The 26131-nt window shown below is 36.1% G+C and overlaps 1 protein-coding gene across 5 annotated transcripts in view; it reads right to left on the bottom strand.

Annotated features, from left to right (window-relative positions):
• DPH6 (diphthamine biosynthesis 6) overlaps positions 1-26131 on the bottom strand; it is a 439826-nt gene that overhangs the window by 221684 nt on the left and 192011 nt on the right. For 4 of the 5 annotated variants that reach the window (XR_008417119.1, XR_008417121.1, XR_008417122.1 and 1 more), the window contains exons 9-12: positions 22576-22725; positions 8961-9087; positions 7471-7542; positions 4612-4788 (exon numbers count right to left, since the gene is read on the bottom strand). The gene's annotated coding sequence lies outside the window, so the exon portion shown is untranslated. The remainder of the gene's footprint in view (positions 1-4611; positions 4789-7470; positions 7543-8960; positions 9088-22575; positions 22726-26131) is intronic. The other variant, XR_008417120.1, reaches the window with a different exon arrangement.

Raw genomic sequence — 26131 nt, 5'->3', positions numbered from 1 at the left:
ACAAGTATTATTTGCTGTAAGACTATCGTCATTATTATTAATTCACAAGCAACATGTTTTACAGGCAGTCTACAAGTATTAAAAGGAAACAAAAACACACACTGCCAGATTTCAACCACATCTCTACAATTGAAAATTGGTTTCCTCTGCATTCCCACAAGTGGTAATACAGTGTCATCTTTGAAAACAGAGGGCGGTTTTCTTATTCTTTTTTCTATAAAAAATGTAATTCAAGGTAATTAAAAAAGGATTTTGTCTCCGAAATGTCAGAGGGTGTGTAAGATGTAATGTAAAGATAGTTTTTAATCATTACTAAATAGATGGCCTTCCTTCTATTATTATCTAAGCTTAGCGATTTATGTTCGATGGTCTGGGACAAGAAAGCAGAAAAGAAATTAATTAAAAATGAAAAAGACAGGAATGGCATTTAGATCTGCTTTAAGTACTATCTAAAATGTTCTCTTGTTTTGACTTACTCCAGAAGGAAAACTTAAAACAATGAGTAAATGAGTATAAGTTACAAAGAGGCATATTTTAGCTCAACATAAGGATTTTTAAAATAGAGTTGTCCAACAGAATGGATTGTTTCAGGAAATGATGAGCTCCTTTGCTGAAGATATCCAAACTGAGACCGGATGAGCATATGCCAAGGATGCTGCAGGAAACATTTCTGCACTGTGTGGGAGGTTAGCCAACAGAAGATGATGCCTTAGGTTCCTTCCAATGCTAAACTGTATAAGTCCTATGACTATCGCAAACATGAATAACTACCTTAATGATACAAATCCCAAGGCCTGGTTAAGAAATTGAAAAAGAAAAGAAAAAAGAAAAGAAAAGAAAACCAACCAAGCAACGTACTTTACTTGGGTTCTAGGGAAAACAAAGCATGCGAGGAAGCTTTTTTTTTTGAATGTGAAGACAAGAGAAGTTGCTACATTCTAAAAGTATACACTTTATGATAAATGCAGTTATTTTATAAAATTTAAGGCAACCAATAAAGCATGCATTTTCAAAAGATAAATGAACTGAAGAATAAAGAACCATTTGCTGAATTACCAAATTATCCAAAATAGGATAAGAAGCTAGGCAGAAAGCCACTGAAGGAAGGTTTTCCACAGTCTCACAGTCCCATGGAGAAAAAAAAAATAGAGTTCAGAAACTTCTAAGGGGGAGAAATCCTGATTAAAAACCCTAGGATTGCAATTAGAAACACAGGTATCCACAATAGCAAAGCAGAGACAAAAAAGTGGTAGATTGAGCAATTACCAAATCTGCAGTTAAATCTCAGGATCAGAATAAGGTAATCTGCCAACACTGTATTGCTCAACCAGATCCACAGAGAAAGTTAACATTATCCAGAGTCACTACAGTTTAGCAAACATAGTTTTTGGTACTAATAAAACACACACACACACACACACACACACACACACACACACACACGCCAAAACAGGACAGGAGATAAAAACCAAATCAGTAGATGAGCGATTTATTGGAATTATCAGGTTGGAAACAAAGAACTATGATTAATAGTTTTAAAAAATAAATGACATGAAAAATTTATAGATTCTAGAGAGGTAGAACTTATTTAGAAAATCAAATAGAATTTCTAGGACCAATAATAAGTGGAAATAAGAACAAGATTGGTGGGTTAAATACAATGTTGGAAACTGAAAGGGGTAAGTGATCTGGAAGAAACACCAGAGAGTATTTGGGTTGAAATCTGGGTAATAAAAGGAATGAAAATACTAAAAATTTTAGCTATAATATATGAATGAAAAAAAAGTATACTTCATGTTCAGACTGTGGAGGAGAAAAATAATAGGACAGGAAACAACTGAATAAATAAAGGCAAAGGATTTCCAAAGTGAAAAGCATCAAGGCAAAGAAAGACACATCATAGCAATACTGCCAAAAATGATAGACAAAGGAAAAAAAAGTTGAAAATAGCCAAAGGGGAAAAATATACCTTACTTTCAAAGGTACAGAAATAAGAATAGTTGACTTATCAATGGAGATAATGAAAGGCAGATAATGGAATGACATTTTCAAGCTGCTGAAAGACAATTGTCATCCTGGATTTTATACCCACCAAAAATGTTCTCCAAAAGTGAAAGTGAAATAGACAATAGCAGACAAACAAAAAGAAAATGAAATATCCTCAATGAAATGCATACAAAAGTTAGTTCTGTTGGCAAAAGGAAAATGATTCCATTAAGATACAAAACAGGTGAACATAAGGGAAGAGAAGCAAAAATAATGTAAAAACAGGGAGGGGGACAAAACATAAGAGACTCTTAACTACAGAGAACAAACTGAGGGTTGCTGGAGGGGTGTTGGGTGGGTGGATGGGCATTAAGGAGGGCATTAAGGAGGGCAGTGGTTGGGATGAGCACTGGGTGTTATACTCCAGTATATTCATCTGTATATTCCAGATGAATCGCTGGAATCTACTCCTGAAATCACTATTGGACTATATGCTAACTTGGATGTAAATTAAAAATTAATTAATTAATTAATTAATTAACATTAAAAAACAAAAAAGGAAAATGATTCCAAATGGAAGCACAGAAATTCAACAGGAATAATAAAAATGTGGGTAAATATAAATGAATACTGATGATACATAGCAGCAATTACAACACTTTCTGGGGGAATAAAATAGATGCATTAGTACAATGATTGATGACAATAACACAAAGGATGGTGATACGTAGTATTCTAAAGTCCTAGCATTGTTCAGGAAGTTTTAAATGTACGGAATTATATTACGTTGCAATAAGATCAGACTGTATGGTGTATTCTTCAGGATAGGCACTAACCATAATAAAAGAATGTGTAATTAACAAACCAACAGGGGCACCTGGGTGACCCAGTCAGTGTTTGACTTTGGCTCAGGTCATGGATCTCACAGCTTGTGAGTTTGAGCCCCGCGTCAGGCTCTGTGCTGACAGCTCGGAGTGTGAAGCCTGCTTTAGATTCTGTGTCTCCCTCTCTCTCTCTGCCCCTCCCCTGCTTGTGCCCTGTCTCTCTTTCTCAAAAATAAATAAACATTAAAAAAAATAAAAAAAAACGAAGGGTGGGGTATAATAATGAAGGAAATCTGTTTAACCTTAAATAATGTAAAGAAGGAAAAAAAGGAACATGAAACAAGTGAAGAGAAGAAAACAGTTATACACACAAATACATGAGTAATTACATTAAAAGTAGTTGCTTTGGTTAAAAAATATTTCACACTAGATTAAAAAATACTGTAAGAGGAGTGCCTGGGTGGCTCAGTCGGTTAAGTGTCAGACTCTTGATTTCGGCTCAGGTCATGATCTCACGGTTGGTGGGATCAAGCCCTGTGTTGAGCCATGCACTGGGGTCTATGCTGACAGTGCAGAGCCTGCTTGGGACTCTCTTACTCCCTCTCTCTGTCTCAAATTAAATAAATTAACTTTAAAAAATACAATCAGATGCTATTTATAATTGATATTCTTTAAATATAAGGATAGAGAGAGGAGCCTGGGTGGTTCAGTCGGCTAAGTGCCTGACTCTTGGTTTTGGCTCAGGTCAGGATCTCACAGCTTTGTGGGTTTGAGCCCCACATCGGGCTCTGTGCTGGCCTGCTTGGGATTCTCTCTCTCTCCCTCTCTCTCTGCTCCTCCCCACTCATGCCTCCTCTCTCTCTTTCTCTCTTAAAATAAATAAATAAACTTAAAAAAATAAATATAAGTATAGAGAAAGGTTGGAAGTAAAAGGATACAAAAATATATAGCATTGTAACTCTAACCAGAAAATCTGCTGCAGTTATTCTACTTTTAAAATGGATGATAAATGATAATCCATCAGAAAGAAAACAATTCTAAATTTGCTTTCACATACCTCCAAATATCTAAAGCAAAATGGACAAAACTTAAAGGAGAAGACAAATCCTTACAACCAGTTCCATCAATTGTTGGTAAAGAAGGGAAAGGAAAAATATCAGCAAAGATATAGAAGATCTAAAGAATACTTTCAACAAACCTCCTGTAAGTGGCATATATACAGCACTGCACCCAACAGTAATAGAATGCACATTCTACATAAATGAATATGGATCATTTTCCAAAGTTGGTCATGTGGGCCATAAAACAAGCCACAACCAATTGCAAGAGACTAAAATCATCTAGAGTACATTCTTTGACCACTACTTACTTAATTAAGCTGGAAATCAATAACTAAAAGATAACAAATATCTTTGTTTCCTATCCTAAACTAACACTACAACAAATAAGAACAACCAGAAGTTTTCCACTGCAGAAACTGATCCAGAAATTATTTTCAAACATTTAAAACCATGCTGTAAAATAAATTTGCATTGATTTTCAGCTAATTACCAAAAATCTGCAGAGCATTTGTTTTGATTAACTTTGTATAGATGAAATAATACATAAAATTGCTTAATTGTTTTTGCCAATAAATGAGGTTCCCCTCTTAAAGATGTCACTCTACATACCTGGGATCACTAATATGATAAAGATTATACTTGAATCGAAAACTTTGTTATTAAAAAAGGGCCAACCTGTCAACTTCACGTATTTAGTCAATTGCCACAAAAATAAGAAAATCTGAAGCACATCTACTAACCTTGATAGACTGACTGTATGGTCCAATGCCAGCAGGTGCTCAATGAGAAGTACTCTGAACATGGAGGATTTCTTTGGGACGAGAGGGAGACCATCACCAATCTTCACGTCACTCTGGTGGGCAAGGCAATCTACTGAGAAACGTATTCCTTCCAGCAACCTAGTTTCTACACACACTCTGAAAAGTAAGCCATATTGAAAGGAATGAGGTAAAGTTAAAAAAATCAAAACCCCAAACCATGGTAATCAATGTGGAAAGATCGTTTATTGTGGGTTAAGTTATCGGATGGAACCTAAACATTTATTTTTTGTTCCTTTCCTAATTCTAGTGAAGCAACAGTAATACTATAAATCTAAAAATACATCTTTAGCAATGCTGCAAAGTTAGAGGGGTGCTAACAGCATACCAGAAGAGGAAGGAATTTCTGGAAGGTATGAAGCAAGACTATGAAAGAAAAACTGGGGAAAAATTGCAACAAAGTAGAGAATTTGCAAACTCAAAACAAAACAAAAACAAAGAAAGGATATTACATTCAACAATTATAACTTTCACCTCTTTGCTAGTCACATGGGGTGATGTAAAAGTTAGTCTATTTAACCTCCAATTCACTAAACTGATCTTCAGCCTGTTCTATTATTCAGCCTGAGTGATTTTTTTAATGTTTATTTTAATTTTTGAGAGAGAGAGAGAGAGAGAGAGAGAGAGAGAGAGAGAGAGAGGCAGAGAGAGAGGGAGACACAGAATCGGAAGCAGGCTTCAGGCTCGGGGCTGTCAGCACACAGCCCGACATGGGGCTAGAACACATGAACAGCGAGATAATGACCTGAGCCGAAGTCAGATGCTTAACTGACTGAGCCACCCAGGAGCTCCTGGCCTGAGTGACTTTTAAGAAATCACTAATAATTTCATTTTCATAGCAGCTTTTTATTTTTTTCAATTTTTCAAGTTTATTTCTTTTGAGAGAGAGAGAGAAGGGAAAAAGAGAAGCCTAAGCAGACTCCACACTCAGCATGGAGTCCACCATGGGGCTCACTCTCACGACTGTGACATCATGACCTGAGTCAAAATCAAGAGTTGAATGCTTAACCGACTGAGCCACCCAGGCACCCCCATAGCAGCTTTTCAAAAAAGCTATTATCTACCTCGGGTGCCTGGGTGGCTCAGTTAAGCATCAGACTTCAGTTCATCTCATGGTTCATAAACTTGAGTCCCTCTCAGGGGAGCACGAGCCCTGCTTTGGGTGAGCCCTGCTTCTCTATCTCTTTCTCTCTCCCTCCATTTCTCTCTCTTCCTCTCTGCCCCTAGTGGGATTCTCTCTCTCTCCCTCTCGCTCTGCCCCTCACTCACTTGCACCCTGTCTTTCAAAAAAAAAAGAATATAAAAAAATTAAAAAAATATTATCTACCTCAATGTCACTAAAGATATTAAATAGAATAATTTTGAAGTTTTCTTTATTTATCAAATTAACTTTGTTTCCACAAAAGTTCCATTGTTTTATTTGTTGAGTTCCTTGCCTCTTTGTGCTTGTGTTGGTTATTCTTGAATTTTGGTTCTTGGTTATCTACTCATATTTATATGCAAGGATCTTGATTACTGAATATTGCTACCTGGAGTGTATTTCAAGTGACAATGTTCACCAGAACATTGTTCTGACAGCAAAGATGATTCCCTGGTGTTGGCCACACTTACAGGCTGGCTTGTGTATATACCATACCTTTTTGGTGGACACATTCTCTTGTTTTGGGGACCCCACTAATCAGAAGAGACCCTATCCCATTAAAATCTCCTTTGGGACTCTCTCATATCATATTAGTTTTCCCAGTTTGTGGCTTTATCCTGTACTTAGTAGAGTCAGCTACTTTGAAAGCAGAGTGCTGGTATAGTTGTTCTAACACCTTGTAATTAATTGGCCAACCAGACATAGCCTATTCCTCTCAGTTCCTTATAGCTGCTAATCATGGGCTTATTCCTTTTGTTTTGGAAGATCTTTTCCATCTCTATGGAGCTTTGTTGGGATATGCCATCAGTCTTATCCTATTTGCTTTGTATCTTTCCAGAAATTTGTACTTCTGATAGACCCCTTCCCTGCTTTCGGTAGTTGCTATGGATTTATTATTGTTTTATATTTCTTGTGTCAGTTCAATAGAATTCTGGTAGGGAGGAAAGACAAAAGCTGTCAAAATGTTCAGTCAGTTCTCTTGAACCAGTATATAAATTTCTGTCAACTCGAACTGAATGAGCAATTAAACAAATGTAATCTGATAACACTTTCTAGTTTACTGAAATGGAAGCCATCCATCTTAATTCCAACTCTCCATTAACGTTTTAGTAAATTCACTTAGACTCTGCTTTTCTAACCTTTCTTCAATATTAAGAAGTACACTGTCCCACTCCCCAACTCTTTCTCTCTTTTGTATCTCTAATCTTTCTTCTGTGGGTCCTTCTTTTCTTCTACAACTGATGATAAATCTTCCCTATCCCCCAAATAGCTCCTCAATTCAACCTCTCTCCTATCCTTCACAGCCCTTTCATTAACTCTAAGCCCTATAGCGATGAACACTGCCAAATACTCTCTCTTGAGGAAGTTTTCCTTGGAGTTCCATGATCCTATCTCTTAGTTTGAAGTTAGTGGGATAATGGGGAGTGGAAAGAGCATAATGCCAAAGATAGAGAAGAATCATGAAAATTCATCAGGAATGGGAAAAGGATGGAAAACAATGCTGGAGCCTTCATAAGTCAAAACCTATGTTCTTTCTTTTCTTAGTCTTCATCTGCAGCAATGAACACCACTAAACCCTCTCTCTGAATGTAACTTCCCTAGAATTCCATGGTATTATTTGAACTGGGTCTTCTTCTCACCTTTTTGACAATTCCTTCTTAGTCTGAAGGTAGTCATACAATGCAGGAGGTTTCTACAATATGGAGTATAATCTGTAGGAGAGTCAAAGATTAAAAAAAAATTCCTTGAAATTCATCAGAATGTGGAAGGAAAATATAGAAAATAGGACAAACAGGAAAACAGGCTGGAAGTAATATAAAGTAAACGGTGGACCTGGCCAGTCAGTGAGTTAACTCTGGGCTTCAGAGCCACTGAAGTCTGTGTAGGAAGTTGTAATCTTAGCATTGTCTACACAGTAGAATGGCTGGCAGATGTCAGGTACTCGAGCCCCTATCTGTAAAGCACCCAGTGAGCATTTCTTACCTCATTTGCCTAATAGTAATAGAGATTCTCATATCCTGGTCACTGTTCACTAGTTCTGGGGTGAAATGGGTAGCCTGCTCATGCCTGAAAGCTGTTCACTGTGCCACCTGAAATAGGCCCAAAGCAAAGCAGATGTTCCTGGTTTCCCTGGGTAATGCCAGAATACTCTGATCATTCCTTTATCTCCTGCCTACTAAGTATTAAAACATTTTCTCATTCGTAAATCACTTTCTGCTTATTAACCTGTGCTGGGCCTTGGGTTATTTCACAAAATTATATTACCTAATTCTTAGAGAGTTAGAATCTCTAAACCTAAGAAAAATCTTTTTCCTTTCTTTCTTTTAAAAGATGTATCTCCCTGAAATAGTGTTTTGCATAAAAATTAAATGACTACCAGTCTCTAGAAAACTTCCCAGAAAATCAACTTTTCTGTCAAATTACTTCAAGCATTTTCTGTGATACAATCAAAACCATTTTCTTTTCCTTCCTTGATTTACTTTGAAGGTTAAGTATTTCAAAAATAATTGAAAAATATGATTAAATATTAGTCAATCTCCTTGGTCAGTCTTATATAGTCAAAAAAAGAACAAAACATGTGGTGTTCAGTTGTTTAAAAGTATGTCTGAAACCATTTATTTCAAGGATAAGGAAACCAGGCCAAGTTGGACCATTTGAAAATGAACATAGATTGGAAGCAGAGGTGAGGGGAGAGAGTAAGAGGAAGAGTGTACTAGCTCTGCAAAGATGCCTTCTTGACCTCATTGCCAGTAACTCTCTCCAGTATTAATTTTCCTCTGTGTATATTCCAGAATTCCTTTACTTCTCAAGCCGTACCATTAATGCATGTCTCTCTGTGTGTGGATTACTGACAATGGTTGTTAAAGAACAGTAAGAATGGCCACGTAAGATAGGGATAGAGAAGAAGCCTGTGATAACAAATCATGCTAGGAAACATGAAAGACACATACATTTGGAAAGCAACACAACCACTCTACTAATGGGAGAGAGCACGATAAAGGGCAGGCTTGGGAGCCAGACAGAGCAAGGCATGAAACTGGAATGGGGATTTCAACGAGATAACCAGAAAAGTGCCTCATGTCAGGCATTCGGGCAACTTTCTCTTCACATGACAGCAATAGTTACCTACCTTGCAGGCAGACAGAGGTGAATGTGGTCACATATGCTGAGTTAGCAGCCGGGAAATTCTTCATGCTTTTTCAGATAGGTGGACCAAAATGATATCTCTAAATTCCATTTCCCTAATTTAATAGGAGCTGCAGAAGAAAAGAGATTTTCATAAGTTCAGGAAAATTGTAATTAAAATTCTTCTAAACAATTATTGGTGATATTTTGAGCAGGCTTCATAGAAAATATATTCCATATATTATATATATTTCTCACAATGTACTAGTGTGACTGTAGCACTTGGTGATGAAATAATGCAGAGGTTGGCAAACTTTTTCTGTAAAGGGACTAGATAGTAAATATTTTAGACTTTGCAGGACAAGAGGCAAAAATGAAGACATTATATAGAACATAACACATTTTGGAAAATCTAACAAAATGTAGACAACAAATTGCTTTATTACAACAGTAATAATTGAAACATTAAAAAAATGTCGATTAATGAGAAGAATGGAGTTCTCTTTTCTTTTGGGATAACATTTCACTCAATAAACTTTCAACGTTAGTATTCCTGACATCAAAATGGTTGCAAAAGGTCATCTGTAAAAATCATTCTTAGCTTGTGGGTGGTATCAAAATGGCAGCAAACTGGCTTTGGTCTAAGACCTTGAATTCATTGAAGCAGTACTCAGCTCTAAAGCTATCATGATTTGGCCTTTTATAAAAATTAAAGTGTGACTTTAAACTACAGGTTTTAGAAAATCAATCAATTATAATTCACCAATTTTTTTCCTTATAAATTTTATATTAATAATATTAAATAAATGAATACATTTTTAAATGTTAACATTATGGAAAAATAATCTATTGGTTTTTATTTTAGCATACTTCCAATGAGTAATCTCAATGCTTTTAATAACTCATCCCTTAGTGAACAATAGCCAGAATAAGGAAAGAAACCATTACCCAAATTTCAATTAAAACAAATTGATCTTATTTTTGACCTCTGAAATTTCTTGTAATGCCCTCTATGCTAGATCTGACATTAGAACACTTTCTATTTGATTTGCCTTAGATAGATTGTAAATACTAGAAAATTAAGATAAATACAATTTTCTTCAAGATTGTTGATTATTTACATATATTGCTATCACTTACTTTCTCCAAAGCTCTAGAAAATAATGAGATAAATCTTCATGGAAACAAACACCAGAAGGATTTAATGTGATAAAGAAGCAAGAAACCAGAACAACATCTGAGGAGACTGAACATTACAAATAAAACAGAAAAGGGCAATAAAATTCTTGGGATGAAGTTAATCCTGGGGTGACCATTGACTTTATAGAACTCAGTTGTTAAGGAACTTGGGAGAAATTCTCTCTCCTTTAAGGTGATTCAGTTAGAACTGAGAATCACAGACAAAGAATGCTGAGAAGATAACTGAGCACCTAATTATCAGTAAAGTGACAAAAGGAATAGGATTTAATATATATGATATATTCTGAATAAAAGAAAATAGCTACAAAACAAAATAATAACTTACAAACAGTTCCATTTGAGGATCTTAAGCTGTTTTCTAAATTAATATTATGTCATTCTTACACACTAAAAAATTATGTCAAAATAACAATTTATTTCTTGTGCCAGCAAACAGCGATATTCTTTTCTTGCCAGATCCATTTATTTGGGCCGGGGCAGGGCACTAACTTCTCTTATTCAACATTCATCGGTGATAGTCTTTCTTAAAGTACTAAGAAAATGAATTAAACTTATTCTAATGTGTTATAGCTTGATATGCAAGTTAATACTTAAAAGTAATCCAAAGATAAAAGGTTAAAAGTGAGATCTCTAAGCAAGGATTAAATATTTAGTCTTAAATTTAAAAAAAAAAATCCCATTTATTAGAACTTCTGGCTATAAGAATTCTGACATATTTGACTATTGGAAAGATTTTTGGGTTTCATTCTTTATATTTTTCAAAGAAAGCACTGCTATTTTTCCAAGTTCAAGTATAATTCTGCTCAAGAATAGAGATTGGGCCCAGATGAGCTCTTGCCGTTCCTTTCTGGTTGGTGATCGTTTGCTAAATGTGGCACTCAACAGCATTTACACCTAGGAGACAGAGGATACCATTATAAAGCAGAGAATCTGAAGCTCCCATGTCAGAATCCTTCTCCAACTGCTCTTAGTCTAGAAGTAACAGAGAATTAGAAACTTCCCTCACTCACATCTGTGTTTTCAATAGGTCTGACAGCTGGAGATCTTGAATTGAAACTCATGTTATACAAAATACGTCTACTTTTAGGATTTGGAATTTTCAACCCACAGCTATTCCCTGAGGATGACAAACAGGTGATAAAAGATACCTGACTCACTTGCTGGCAACACCTGGCTGGTTTGCTTGCCTATTGAGAACACTTGGGTTGGAGCTGCTTCCACTCTTGATGGTCTAGGGATACTGAAGTCCTTGCACTACGATGCTGAGAACACTAGGTGTCCTGATTATATGCAGCTATCCCCACAAACAGTAGTAGATAAGAGATGGGCTGAAAGGTCCACTATTATCCATAGCTCCCCAGAAGATGAAGGCTATCTGCTACTGTGGCAATCTCCCTTTTCCTCCCAACAAGTCTGTAGTGGGTCAGGGTGCTAAGGAATGCTACTCTGGGAGCATCAAGATGCACTTCACTGCTTTTTAATTTTTCGGAGATTATCCTTTTCATTATCCCATTGGGCTATCTGGATTTATGACACGTTAATGCCGAGAATTTTCAACTAGGAATTTCTAGCTGAAAATATAATTTTTGTCATAGAAATTGATTTGCAAGAAAAAGTTTGTTTAGTCATGCACATGTTATGGAAAAATGATTTGAGACAGCTACTTGTGAAAATTTACCTTGCCAGCAACTTTGTCAGAATCTGTTATCCTGCTAACTTTATAAGCAAGAAACAATGTAACCACAACGTTTAAAGTGCTTAGTCTCTTGAATTCAGAAAATTCTCTTTCAACTAGACTATATTGAAAAAAAAAGTATTATGGATACTTTAAAAATATATTCTTTATCATTTTTGTGTGTCCTAAATATCTTGAAAATTTGAATAACTATAGAAAGCTATACCTTACCATATTAGTAAAAGTAAAAGATATTAATAATAATTTGTGCAAATTTTGGCAAATGTGTGAGAAAAGTTGGAATTCATGCACATTTTATAGGCATATAAATTGGTTCCACGTTTAAAAATTTTTTTTTAACGTTTATTTATTTTTGAGACAGAGAGAGACACAGCCTGAACAGGGGAGGGCCAAAGAGAGAGGGAAACACAGAATCTGAAACAGGCTCCAGGCTCTGAGCTGTCAGCACAGAGCCCGACGTGGGGCTCGAACTCATGGAGTGTGAGAACATGACCTGAGCCAAAGTCAGACGCTTAACCGACTGAGCCACCCAGGCGCCCCTGGTTCAATGTTTTAAAACAGTAATTTAACCACATGTTCAGAGTCCATATTTGGAATACGAAAGATACAACTTTTGGAAGATAACAGGGTCTTCATGACTTTGAGATAGGGAAATATTTTTCTTAAATGAGACACAAAAAGCATTAACCTTAAAAGACAAAAAAAAAAAAAAAAAAAAAAGAATAAATTGTTCACCAAAAGACATCACTGAGAGTGAAAAGGGAAGCCACAGTATAGAAGATGATATTGCAACACACATCTCTGACAAAGGGCTTACATTTAAAATAGTAAGAAGGCTCTTAGTGATCAATTAAAAAGTATGACAGATAATCTTGTAAAAGAATGTACAAGAGACTTACACAAACACTTTAGGATTTCCAGATGGCTAAAAAGCAAGCAATCACAGGACTACTAATTAATACAATGAGATACCACCATGAACTCACTAAGACTGCAAGTATTAAAAAGACTGACATTGTAAGTGTTGGTGAGGCTATGGGGCAAATGGAACTCTACTAAACTGCTGGTAGGAATTCAAATTGTTTCACACACTTTAGAAAACCCAGCAATTCTACTCAATGAGAATGCATACACATGTAAACAAAAGTTCCGTAGAAGAGTATTCGTAGCTTCTTATTTATTTGTAATTATTTGTAATAGCCATTTAATGCCCAAAAGTCCATCCTAGAATGGATAAAGTGTAGTATATCCATACAAAGGAATACTCTTCAGAAAAAGATTTAAAAGAAAAGATGAACCCAACCTGTCTTTACAACAACATGGAAGACTCTCATCACCATAATGTTGTGAGAAATGAAATGAAAGAAGCCAGGCACTTCGGATTCTGTGTCTCCTTCTCTCTCTGCCCCTACCCCACTCATGCTCTGTCTCTCTCTCTCTGTCTCTGTCTCTCTCTCTCTCTCTCTCTCTCTGTCAAAAATAAATAAACGTTAAAAAAAATTAAAAAAAAAAAAAGAAAGAAAGAAGCCAGGCACAACAGAATACCTGAGAATGAACATTTTCATTTGTGTAGTGTTCAAAAACAAGCACTCCTAATTACCTGTGGTATTAATTGTGAGAACGGTGCTCACCTTCAGGAGAAGGGGAAGGAATGGTGACTGGGAAAGTCACAGATCTGAGGGGAGGACTTCTGCAGTCCTGATAAAGTTTTATTCCTTGGCCTGCATAGCAATTATGCAGGTGTGAGCACTTTGTGAAATTTCACTCATCTGTGTATTTGATTCTTGCTCTTTGTGTTAATACATCAACAAAATGATACAAAGCAGTTGTATGGATTTCACTAAAGTGATTCTCCCAATATCATTTCATTCATGCACAGGTGACAGACACATTTCTTCCAGCTTCTCCAATTGCACAGCCACCATCTTCTAATAAATTTTGGTCATGTCACCTGTATTTTTAAACATTTTCTCTCACCGTCCTTTCTGTGTTACTGCATTTGTCTTTTTCTTTGAAGTGGTAGATAATAACCCTGAGAGCATCCAAGAGTAGTTTTGGGTGGAAGTTTTAGTCTGAATGATCATGTCTTCTCAAACTAAGGACAATTTTCTTCTATTTTATAAAATATCTCTCCTCTACCACCGATTTGTGTTCTGTTTATTTTAAAGTGGGGCCCACATTTTTCTTCCATATCTCTCAACTTCTCTTCCATATTTTCCAGTTTGTTATATATTCTGGGCCACATCCTTGACAGGTGGGAAATTATTAGATTATAAACTTGTTCTTCTGTTTTGAACTATATGATATGTCTCTGAAAGTCAGGTTAACATATACTTGATTTCAGGAATCCAAGTAGCTTTCTGAATGAATTTATCAATATTTTTGGAAACACCTGGATTTTCATTGAATTTTTGAGTTTTTTCACTCACATATATTATTCAAACACAGTGAAAGAATAAAGGAAAAATAATGAAGACAATGCTCATGGATGAGTTTGAAAAAGATGCTAAATTCCGCCTTGTCAAATGTTATACAATGCAGACATTAAGTAATTAAGCTGGATTCTTAAAAAGTTAAGGTCCAATTCTGAATATGGCATTTAAAAAAACATTCTATTTAAGGAATAAACAATAACATCTATTCTTAGAATCTATTATAGAATAACATCTATTCTATGATGTTATTAAGATATAATATGCTTTAGACATGTCATTTTCCTATGAATGCTTTGAATCATCTTTCTTATAGAGAATTTTGGTTTCACGTCTCGCTTAAAACAGTTTTTTTGGTTTTGTTTCAATGAACATATTTGTGGGACGACAGCCAAGAAAAGGTGCCATTTGGGGAATGAAGGGGAAAACATTTTGTTTCTTTTTTTTCCTTGGGATATTTTTGTTTACAGAGAGAACACAGGTTGCCATCAAACTTCCAGATCTGAACAGCAGAGGTGACTGTCAGCATCACTTTGTTCCTAAAGTCAGTAGCTTTCCAAAACAGTGTCCTTGCCAGCTGACCTCTTTAGTTACTGCCACATTTAGACACGTTAACAAAAGCCTATTGTTTACCCTAAGTGGTATCATTTCATTTTTATGTATGGCTTGCTCAAGGTGAATTTATTTGTAAGGAGGATTACTGCTCTAGAGTTATTCCATTATTAAATTGCTCTAACAACACTGAGAAATTATTTTCAGCCACTAATTAAAACTAAATGCAGCACCAGAACCCATCCAGTAAGTATTTGCTTTGCTTCAGCACCTAGAAAATGCTGTCATTAGGATTCCATTGGAAATAATTTATTTGACAACATCTGACAAATTTCTACACTTAACTTTTCACTTAAAATTTCATAGCTAAGTAGCTTGAGAAAAGTACCTATGTTTTTTAACACAATCCTTCAATGACAGCCTTATAATGTAGGTACATCACTGACCTATGGAGAGGTCATATAGCATAGAAGTTAAAGGCAGAAGCATGAGAGCCAGAGTACTTCTGTTTATCTCACCAACTGACTACTTGTGTGAATTTAGCCTAATTAATTTTTAGATACCTCAGTTTCGTCATCTGTAAAATGGGGATGACAACAGTACCTAACTCATAGGGCTGTTGTGAGGATAGATGAGTTAATACAGTGCCTGGCACATAGTAAGTATTAAATAAAATCTAGCAGAGTGCCTGGATGGCTCAGTCAGTGAAGCATCTGACCTCAGCTTAGGTCATGATCTCATGGTTCATGAGTTTGGGCCCCACATTGGGCTCTCTGCTGTCAGTGCAGAGTCTGCTTCAGATCCTCCATCTCCCTCTCTCTCTGCCCCTCCCCTGCTTGCACTCTCTCTCTCTCTCTCTCTCTCTCTCTCACACACACACACACACACACACAAATAAATAAACATTTTTAAAAATTTAAAAAAATTTAGCCAATTCCTGTTTTTAGTGAGGAATCATTAGAGAGTGTCTGAAGATGCTAAATCAGTAGAGATATGCATGTATTGTATAAAGTTATAAGTCATCTTCCAAAAGACTTAAAGATAGAAATTGCTAACTTTAGAAGTCAAGGGAATGATAAACCCAATAAAAATAGACGAAAAATAGCATAAAAAATAAGGGCATAAGTTAGTTAAATACAAAACCACTCTTTCCTCTTGTGCCTTCTGGCTTTGCTATTTCTGTTATTCCTGATGCTTTTTAGCAGCTCTCTCTATGATTTCAAACATTGCCTATGCCCTGTCTTCCAAGCACTGAGCATATACACACAATCACATTGAAGCTGAGGAACCTGTAAACCCCAAGAAGAGAATAAAGATCGCCACACACAAGTTCCTGTACTTTTCCATCTCTGCAATTTTTGCACTGGGTTGTGTAAAAATTCCTCAGCTTAACCTTCCAGCTCCTTAAGCTGATGTTTAGATCAGTTCTTCCTGCCATGCATCCCAATACCAAGGTTTCATTTTGTTTACAATTGACTCACTGTTACAACAGCAGCCCTTTTTGTTAAGTCAGCTGTACCTTCTGTAATTTATCTGATGCTAATGGTAATAATTAGTTTTCTTCTGCTTCTCAACTCATCTTCCCAAACAGGTAAATTATTCCTGTGTGTTGAATATGATGCCTGTCTTTGGTGCCTGTGTTGGTTTTCCTCAAATTTTTGGTGATTCTTGGTTATCACTTGATGTTTATGGATAAGCATCTAGATTCCTGATCACTGCTAGCTGCAGTGTATGTCCCCAGTCCTAGTGACAATATATATTTTTTTTCCTGATTCTGTGTATAAGCTCTGATTATATGGGCTCTGGCCATGCGCCCAGGCCTTCATGTGGGCTTATCTTTTGGATGCAAGTATGCCTGCTCTCGTGAGGCCACCCAGTAGCCTACATCTCTAGCTGAGGAACAGAGTATAAGCAGAGTGGAAGAAGCAAAATATACCCTATGTTAGAAAAGGACAAGTGTTATTGAGACGTTTAAAACAAGGAAACACAGACAAGATATTAGAGTGAGTATGTGGCATTCCTAGATAGGGCAGCCAAGGCAGGCCTCCCTGAGAAGGTGACATGCCCCCAGGGGCACAAAGTAAGGCAAGAATGTTCCAGGAAGGCTAAATTGCAAGTGCAAAGGCCCTATACAATGTCTGAAACTTCTGTAAAAGGAAGCTGTGTTAATCATTCACATTTTGCCTTTTGGAACTTCTACTGGTTCCCCATTTGCTTTGTGCTGCAATTTAAGATGTTGCAAGTTTTTGAAGCATTAAACACGTTAGTTCTTGCTGAGTGGTTATAATCTAGGTGCTTTGTAAAGGCTTTCTAAAATTGACTTTCCAAAATCATTATAATCTTACTACCAAAAAGTCCTGACTAAAATCTCCAGGGAAGGTCCTATAAGCAATGTTGAGAGTCTCTGAACTGGAAGTCAGGTGATATGCGCTCCAGTCCCATCCCTGCTGGTAACTTGCTGTCAGCCTTTGGTCTCTAAACTTCTTCAGTCCTCAGTTTCCTCACCTATGGAATGGGACAGGTGAGTTGATTCAGGTATCTTATGTCCACATTTTGTTCAATGAATAGGGTATTTTGAATAACCTTAGACTGAACTCTTTGGTTTAACTCTACTTCGCCCCAGTAAACATCGAAACTTGCCATCTTCTATCTGGCCCATTTCATTCCTTGTTATCTGCCTGACTCCTGACAAAACATCTTTTATGGACCCTCTAAGTTATAAGGGCATGGTACTATGACTGTACCTTGTTTATTAAACCCTCCTAAACTTAGGAGGCTGCTCTGGTTAGTTCATTTATCTTCGCATAACAGGAACCATCGAAACTTCCACTCACTGGGATAAAGTTAGGGATACGTTGTGGAAAAATGATATTGAGTTTCTTATTTCCTGATTGGGAAAAGGTGGAGGCTGTCATATCTGGGAAAAAACATACCCAGGACAGTTTTCAAGCAACTGCCTTCTATGCAGCTAAGGCAGGGTGAGGTGGCTGCAAGAGTCTTCATGGGATAAAAGTACAAGTCTTTGAACAATCTCCAAAGCTTTTTTTATTTTTCTGCAAAAAAACCTTCATCTTAATCCTTAAATACAAATTGAATACACACTCTTGCCAGTAGATTGTAAGCTCTCTGAAGGCAGGACCTATTCCTTAGTTGTCTTTACATCTCAATGGCATGACATGGTACCGCACATAATACACACTTAACACATGCTTGTAGGTTGACTTATGTTCAAAATTTTCTGCCTCCCTTGTCTGCCTTCTGGCCCTCTGTGGCATCATACTCTCTCTTGTTTCTAGATCTCATAAGGCTATTTGTTGTCTTTGACAAGGCAGCATTTTTCTCCTTCTTTCTCCTATCTTCACCTGATAACTCCCAAGACACTTGAATCCCCCCGAGATCTAGGTCAGGTGCATTGCTCTCTCTCTGTCTCTCTGCCTCTCATACCTATTTTGTTATGGGTATTATTTTCACTAGACTCTAAATCCTGTGAGTGCAGACAACAGGTCCGTTTCCTTCTCTGTGGTATGCCCAGCATTTAGCACAGTTCCTGGCACAGGATAGATACTAAGAAAGTGTTTGCTCAATGAAGGTTATGAAAAGAAGGAGTCCTAGGATACAGCTGGTCAAAAGAAGAAAAGGTGATGAAAGAAATAGGTGATAAGAGGAAACAAAGACTTAAAATAATTTATCAAGGAAGATAAATCAAAGTTAAGTCCTGAAAAGTTATTTGAAACTAGTGTTCCAAAATGATTGCTAAAAAATTAAGCTGAAGAATCCTCATAGGTCACAATCCTTAATATTGAGATTTATTCCAAATAGGTGGGAACGTAATGCCGTTAAGTGCAAGCAAAGACACTTCCTTGGGGGTCAGTGAAATATATTAGAAAAGTATAAATTAATGGTCACTGGGGAGGACTTAAGCATGGCAAAGTACAGTATCAGATGACTACAGTGTGTGCTAGCAATTATTCACATCCAGGATGTATTGACTTCTAAGATTATAACACACAAATGCTATCTGGCAATATTTGTTATTCGATAAAATATAGGGAGATAGAGTTGTGAAGGATGGGAGGAGTGTCAGCTTTCAAGACAGTAATAAACATTAAGAAGCAACTCAGTCTTAATTTTAATATTACTTCAGCTAACTTGTGAAATTCTAAATTCTTAAATGTAGACTTCTGAATTCCTCTGGCAAAATTTATCTTCCTTGGGGGTTATTAAATCAATTAACCTTGGGAAGGGAAGGTTAAAAGGACTTCTGTGGGCTACGTTCTCACAGCATGAAAGAGAACAGGCAGAAGCCTGAGTGAACCACGGGTAGGGTTCAAGGAAAGGTTTACACTAGCAGATGATCAGCTCTGTTCTTGCTAAAATTTGGCAAAGAAATACACTGTGGTTTCTTCAGATGACAGCATCATAATTCATTTAGCTCTCTCCTACCTTTTCACAAAAAGGCCAAAACCCCACAGGAAATGTGAGCACTGACATTTTCTACCCAGGATCAAAAACCGACTATTTTGCCAGAAATTGAAAACAATATAGCTAAAACAGTAAATACAACAGTAATGTGTTGAAAGAAATAGGCTGCTGGACTGGCCAGTGACACAATCCATCATTTCTATTTTAACTTCTGATGGATAGAAAGGTAAAAAAGAAAAAAGAAACAAAAAATAACAAAAATAGGTTTGGATTGGCAGACTTCCATGAAATATAATGAAAACCAAATAAATGTCAAAAAATCCCTTTGCATTAATTTACAGATTATGCTCCACAGATTTGCACTAAACGCAGTACTTCTAATGGCAAGTTTGATTATATGTTTCTAGCTGATTTCCAGGCAGTTAAAAGCTAGCTTAAGGGCCATCTAGAAGGCCTGATTTCTTTTCTTTCTGCAAAATGCTAAAGCTTCTTTATCATTCTGTATTCAGCCATGAACTCAGCTGCACAAGCCAAATGTAAAGGTTTTATGGGCCAATCTATCATGTGAAATCGTGAACAAGAATACAAGCCTACTCATGCAGACGCTGAGGGTGATTTCCATTTTTATGAATGAAAAAGAACCCTGCATAAACATTCTTTATTTAAAGTTTTAAATGAAGAAAGATGCAAAACAAAATGGGAGCATTTTGTTTTATATGTCAATATCTTGTAAGAGGGGCAAAGTAAGGGATCTGGCTCACATGATTCCCAAGACAGCAGTATCTCCTTTGCATTAAGTACATAAATGAGATTTATGGCCACTGACCTAATCTTAGATGCCAAAATGTACAGCAGGAACAGCTTTCTGAAAAACTTAATTTAAAATTATGGTGTTAACAAAAGCATTTTAGGAAGCAGACAACACGGCTGGCGTGCACGCACACAGGCATCTAGGAGAGCCGGCTCTAGAAAGGAGCTGTGGGTATTTGCATAAAGCTTTTCAATACATCTCAGAGGTAATTTAAATCCACAGGTTTTCCTTTTTCTCCCTACCACTCTGGTGTTAATGAATTTCCAAATAAACTCATATCACCAGACAGTTGATTTTCATCACTAAAGGTCATTTAATACCAGACATTCATAGATTTTGGGGAGGCTTAGAATAAAGAAAAATAAATAAACCTGTTTATTCCTTTTCTGAATTTTAAAAGCAGGTTCCTTACCACTAAGTACTTAACTAGATTAGCACCTTGGAGAAAAGAAAAGGCTTGAGCAACTGCACTTGGAATACTTTATACACTGAATGAGAGAAAATGGGCTGTGATACTGCTAATCCACTGGTAACCACTTGGAGATTTTCCTGAACACACTGGTTTTTGACCTGAAAAAGACAAAAAAAAAAAAAAAAAAAAAAAAAAAAGAAGAAGAAGAAGAAGAAGAAGAAGAAGAAAAAGAAAAAAAGAAAGTAGTAAAGGAAACCTACACTGACAGATATCAAGTCAACACTTTCTTAATATAGTCCCATAAAACAGAATTCCTGGAAAAAATAACATCCTGCAGAATAAAATGTCAAGTTGAAGAAACACATCCCTTCCCTTATCATTGGATTTTAACAAGTGAACTGTGCATAGTTGGAGGAGGTAAACATATAGTAACATGTTTTCCCAATGATTTCAAAAGCTTTTACTTTTCAATACAGATTTGAAGCATGAAAGTGTACACTTCAGGTATACCTACGTATATCATCTCCCGGAAACAGACAAATCATGTCACTATGTAACATGTATATAGGGCTAAAAAGATTATCAAAGAGAATCATCGAAATTTTGAAATTAAAATGCAGAGTTCAAAAGAATGTTGGATTATGTAAATTATCTGAACATTCAGTTCCAAATTCCTGTCTCAGTTTATGTTGTCCCTAAACAGTCTAAAATATGAACTTGGCTGTAGGTAATTTCTTTGGGAGGTGAATCCTAGGAAACAGAGTGAAGGAGGTGTGGGGAATGAGAGAGGGAAAGAAAAACCAATAATGCTATTGAGTTCATTAATGATCTGGGCAACTGAGGATCAATTCTCCTGGGCATTCTCTGAGGAGCTCTGTAGAAAGTGCCTTAAAATTGCTTATCTGAAGGATGTCAGGCTGGTGCCTTTATTCACAATACCCTGTTTCCCATTAGTTGAGGGCTGTTGCAGGTGGCAGTGACTCCCTCACCCTTTCAGGCTTTCCTGGCATAAGGGCTGAGTGAGGTCCGCTGGCTTCAGAGAAAGCCTCAGGGAAGAAGAATGGAGGAATGCACAGCTCATGCTTCTGGCAGAACACTGTCAGTGTGCCTAGGGCTGTTCGGTACTGCTGTAGCTAGGGTCAGAGGTGAGATGACAGCATGTGACAAGGGCATCAGACACCTGTACCTCAGATGCTAGGTCACCTACAAAAGCTTTCACTACATGACTTTGAATCAGCTCACAGGATGGAGATTAGTAAGACTCTTCATAAATTCAAAGTTTTTGCTTTCTAAAATTCATTATTATTCCTAAATTTAAAAAAAGCTGCAAACAATCTAATTTATAAAAATAATTTGTGTTCATGTAACCAATCCAATCTCCTTTCCAATTAACATTTCTGTGTGTGTGTGTGTGTGTGTACTTTCTGAAGAAATTAATGTTTAAACTAGGCAAAAGAATGCACTTGAAATTTAAAGAAAAAGAGGAAAGAGAAGAGGGCAATGATGCTAAAAAAGAGAAAGAAAGAGTATCACCTAAATAGGTGTTTATGACAACTAATTTTCACATTGTGTCAGCAGTACAAAATTATTTAAATGGAAAATAACGTAATTATTTTTTCACCTCAATAAAGAACAATCTGGTTTGGATTAATTTAACATTTTTCAAATGGTTGCTTCAGCATCACGAACAAACACATTGTCTTAATTGTATTTTTTAAAAAAGACCATATATCATAGTGGTTAAAACTGCTCAGGCCTTGAGGTCAGATACTTATGTCTGAATTCTCACTCTACAACTTACCAGCTGTGCAAAATGGTAACAGTGACATATTTAGTAATACATTCAGTAATTGGTACTTTAGAATTAAATCACATGACATCATATAATATGTATGGAGCCCTCAGAAAAGTGTCCAACTCAGAATAACTGCTCGGTAACATTGTTTATTATTATTGCTGTTGTTAATATTCTGCAAAAATTAGGTGGTAAAAAGTCATAAGGGCAAGTTCATAATTATGTGTGTCCTCATATATTGTTACAGTACAAAGTAATAAAGGAGAAAGAGCATGTAACTGAGTGAAATATAGACTCACTGTTTTGTAGAAGGTGACTCCATGATTTCCAATGGGAGGTGGAGTTTCACCTTGGTCTTCTTCCCCTGTTACAGTGAGGACATTGTCCTCATTACGGTTCACCTCACATGAACGGCTACCCATAAACAGCTTGTCTGAGGATTCCAAATGCTAAGAAAAAAGATTAGTGAGCAGAATAAGAAATGATGACTCAGGAAGCTTTTTTAAAAAGCTGAAATTGGATAGGTAAGTAGAATTTACATTTACTCAAGATAAAACTGAGAGGAAAAGCAAAAAGTTTACCCATTCATAGGAAAACGCAATTATCTGGGAATGGCAAGCAAGTTGATGTTGGTGACACCATACGGTCTGTGAGTGGTGGAGAAGAAAAGAGCTACAACAATCGCACAAATCCTTGGTGTATCACAATCATACAAAGGAACAAAGGCGTTATACTACAGCAGTGTAGAGTTGGGTGGTGAAGTGCTTACGAGAAAAGGAAAAATATATGGCCGCTAAAAGCATAACAGACACAAAGAGAGCATCAATTTAAAAAAAGCTTTAAAAATTTAAAAATTCCAGTAGGAGAAAAGGTTGATCATGCAGTATCAGGCCAGCGTTAGAAACTCATGTGTCAACACCATTAATAAATGAGTTCAATTAAATAAATTAGTACATAAATGTTGTGTAAAGTAGGACAAAGTAATATAAATGAACAAACTTAAAGTACTGGGCATACTCATAAGAAATGAAATTTGCGTTCAATCTGGATTAAATTTGTTCTTGCACATGGGTGTTATGGGTCTAAATTACTATAGTGATCTAATGGGCACCAAATATGATAGATAGCCATTCTTAATTCTTCAAAGTCCTCTAATTTTAAAAATGGAATAGAGAAGTGTACTAATTTGAGATTCTGTAATTTCAGCTCTAAAAGAAACATCAGCTTAAAATTTTTTTTAATGTTTATTTTTGAAGGAGAAAGAGACAGAGAGAGAGAGAGAGAGAGAGAGAGAGAGGGAGAGAAAATGAGAGAAGGGGTGGAGCAGAGAGGAGACACAGAATCCAAAGCAGGTTCCAGGCTCTGAGCTGTCAGCACAGACCCCAACGTGTGGCTGGAAATAACAAACCATGAGATCGTGACCTCAGCTGAAGTAGGACACTTAACCGACTGAGCCACCCAGGTAACCCAAAACATCAGCTTTTAAAAGATGAAAACTAAGTTTATTTTAAAGAACAGATGACTGGGTTTCTAATAGAGTTTGGTTTAAAGTAGACACACGTAAAATATGTATGAAAGGTAAACTTGTGTATCACAATAGAAAATAAAGTACTTTTTCCTCTAGGTTTTCAAATTGGTTTCCAAGTGGTTTTTTAAACTGGGTTTCATGTCAAAATATACTTTTCTTATTATATGGGTTTTCATAATATGAACTTGAGAAAAAATGTTAAATGCTTTCCTAAAAAACTAACCAGTAAATTTTAGAGGTGTCAAAGATGATTAATTCATGCCCATCAGGTCTGTTTTTCTCAATAATATTAAATAGAGTTTCTGTAATTCATGGGTTGTCTGACTTCCTTCCTTTGGATACAGTCAAATGAAGAATGAAACTCAGCCTAGTATTCCTCTCACTCAGCTTTAACATTTGTCAATTCAAAGCTAATCTTTTCATCTGTATTTTCACCCACCTCTTTATCCTCACTGTGATTATGTTGGAGGAATCCCAGATATAGTATTTCATCTGTATATATTTCAGTAAGTTAAGGCAGAAAACTCATTTTTTCTTTTTAAATACAACCACAATACAATTATCACACCTAAAAAAATAATTCTTTAATATCATCAACTGTCTTGTCAATGATGGTTTATTGAATTTTGACATACTATAGTTCGATGAACTATAACAAAGTGTAAGATATCTTAGCAGATGGTACAATAAATGGCTGAAGCAAAATCCACACACCTGATCTAAATATATGCCTTAGTAATTAATTCACATATGAATTATTAACAGGTAAAATTCTTAAGTATCCAATGTTATTTAATTTAAAATCTCCACTAAGCAATATAGAAGGATTTTGACTTTAAGATTCAGTAGTTGCCAATGAATTATCTCCCATGTGTTCACTTTTCTTTCTGTGAACAGTCAACGCTAACTTATATTAATATCTGCACACAGATAAAAAGAGATGATGCCCATAACACAACAGTGCATGAGGTCCTTTTAGTTATATTGCTGCCTTATTTTCTATTATATACTACCTCATATTCCAATAACTTTTATCTATGGTGACAATGAATAGTAGGGCTCTAGACTGCTGTAAAAGATGGCTTTTAAATCAATCATCCTCTGACAAATTTAAGGAGATGACTAATTCACCTCAACTTAATTCAACAAATATGTATGTATGTATGTATGTATGTATGTATGTATGTATGTATGTATGTATGTATGTATGTATTTAGAAGGAGCAGGAGAGAGGGGCAGAAGGACAGAGAGAGAGAATCTTAAGCAGGCTCTACTCAGAGTGCACCCTGATGCGGGGCTTTATCCCACGACCCTGGGATCACCACCTGAGCCGAAATCAAGAGAATGATACTCAACCGACTGAACCACCCAGGTGCCTCTCAACAAATATTTATTGAATGCCTAGTAAATGCCTCTGCAATATTATATATACTGTGACGTCTGCAGTCACCAAGAGAAAAGTGATCTCTCCTCTCATCTAGCTAATGATACAATTTAGTAGGAAAACTGTAAAAATATGCCAAAGCAATAAATGCCCATGTGATCTATTTCTAACATTTAGAAAATATGATATTTAAAACAATACCTAGCAACATTTGTTTCTCATGTGGAAAATATAATTTTATTAAGAAAAAATTGAGGAGAGGTAGGAAGCTTCACATATAGGATACTCAAAATAAATGGGACTAAACTGATTAATCTAGATTTTTTCCTGGATAAGGCACTTGTTACTTTCCATTTTTAATAACAGTTAGCTGTGCTTAGGCAGATGAAATAACTTATAATTAAACCTGAAGTAATCAAACAAGATAAGTTTAAAACATCAAGTCTATGTTTTATTATTAGGTACCTTTCCTTTTCAGAAGTTTATAATTACCACTGATGATAAAGGGAAGCCAGGTTAGAAAGAAAAAGGAGTGGCGGGACATATACTAAGTTCAAAGAGAAAATATAACTGCCAATCCTAAATCCATTTAAAAAATGGTCTCTCTCTTAAAAACTGAGAACAAACTGAGGGCTGATGGGGGGTGGGAGGGAAGGGAGGGTGGGTGATGGGTATTGAGGAGGGCACCTTTTGGGATGAGCACTGGGTATTGTATGGAAACCAATTTGAAATTAAATTTCATATTAAAAAAAATTAAAAATAAATAAAAAATAAAAATAAATAAAAATAAAATAAAAAATGGTCTCTATCTTTAGAAAAATACTTGTTCCAAACTGAACGCCCCATTATTTGCAATGGAATGGAAACTTAGCTTATAATTGACGTGGGTCAAAAGTGTAAACCAGAAATTCAAAATATACATAAATACTTGACCTAAAAACAG

The sequence above is a fragment of the Panthera pardus genome, unplaced genomic scaffold (assembly GCF_024362965.1).
Source record: "Panthera pardus isolate Hobbes unplaced genomic scaffold, ASM2436296v1 HiC_scaffold_24, whole genome shotgun sequence".
Classification (NCBI taxonomy): domain Eukaryota; kingdom Metazoa; phylum Chordata; class Mammalia; order Carnivora; family Felidae; genus Panthera; species Panthera pardus.
The sequence above is the reverse complement of the archived record's forward strand: the minus strand, read 5'-3'. Positions and strand labels throughout refer to the sequence as shown.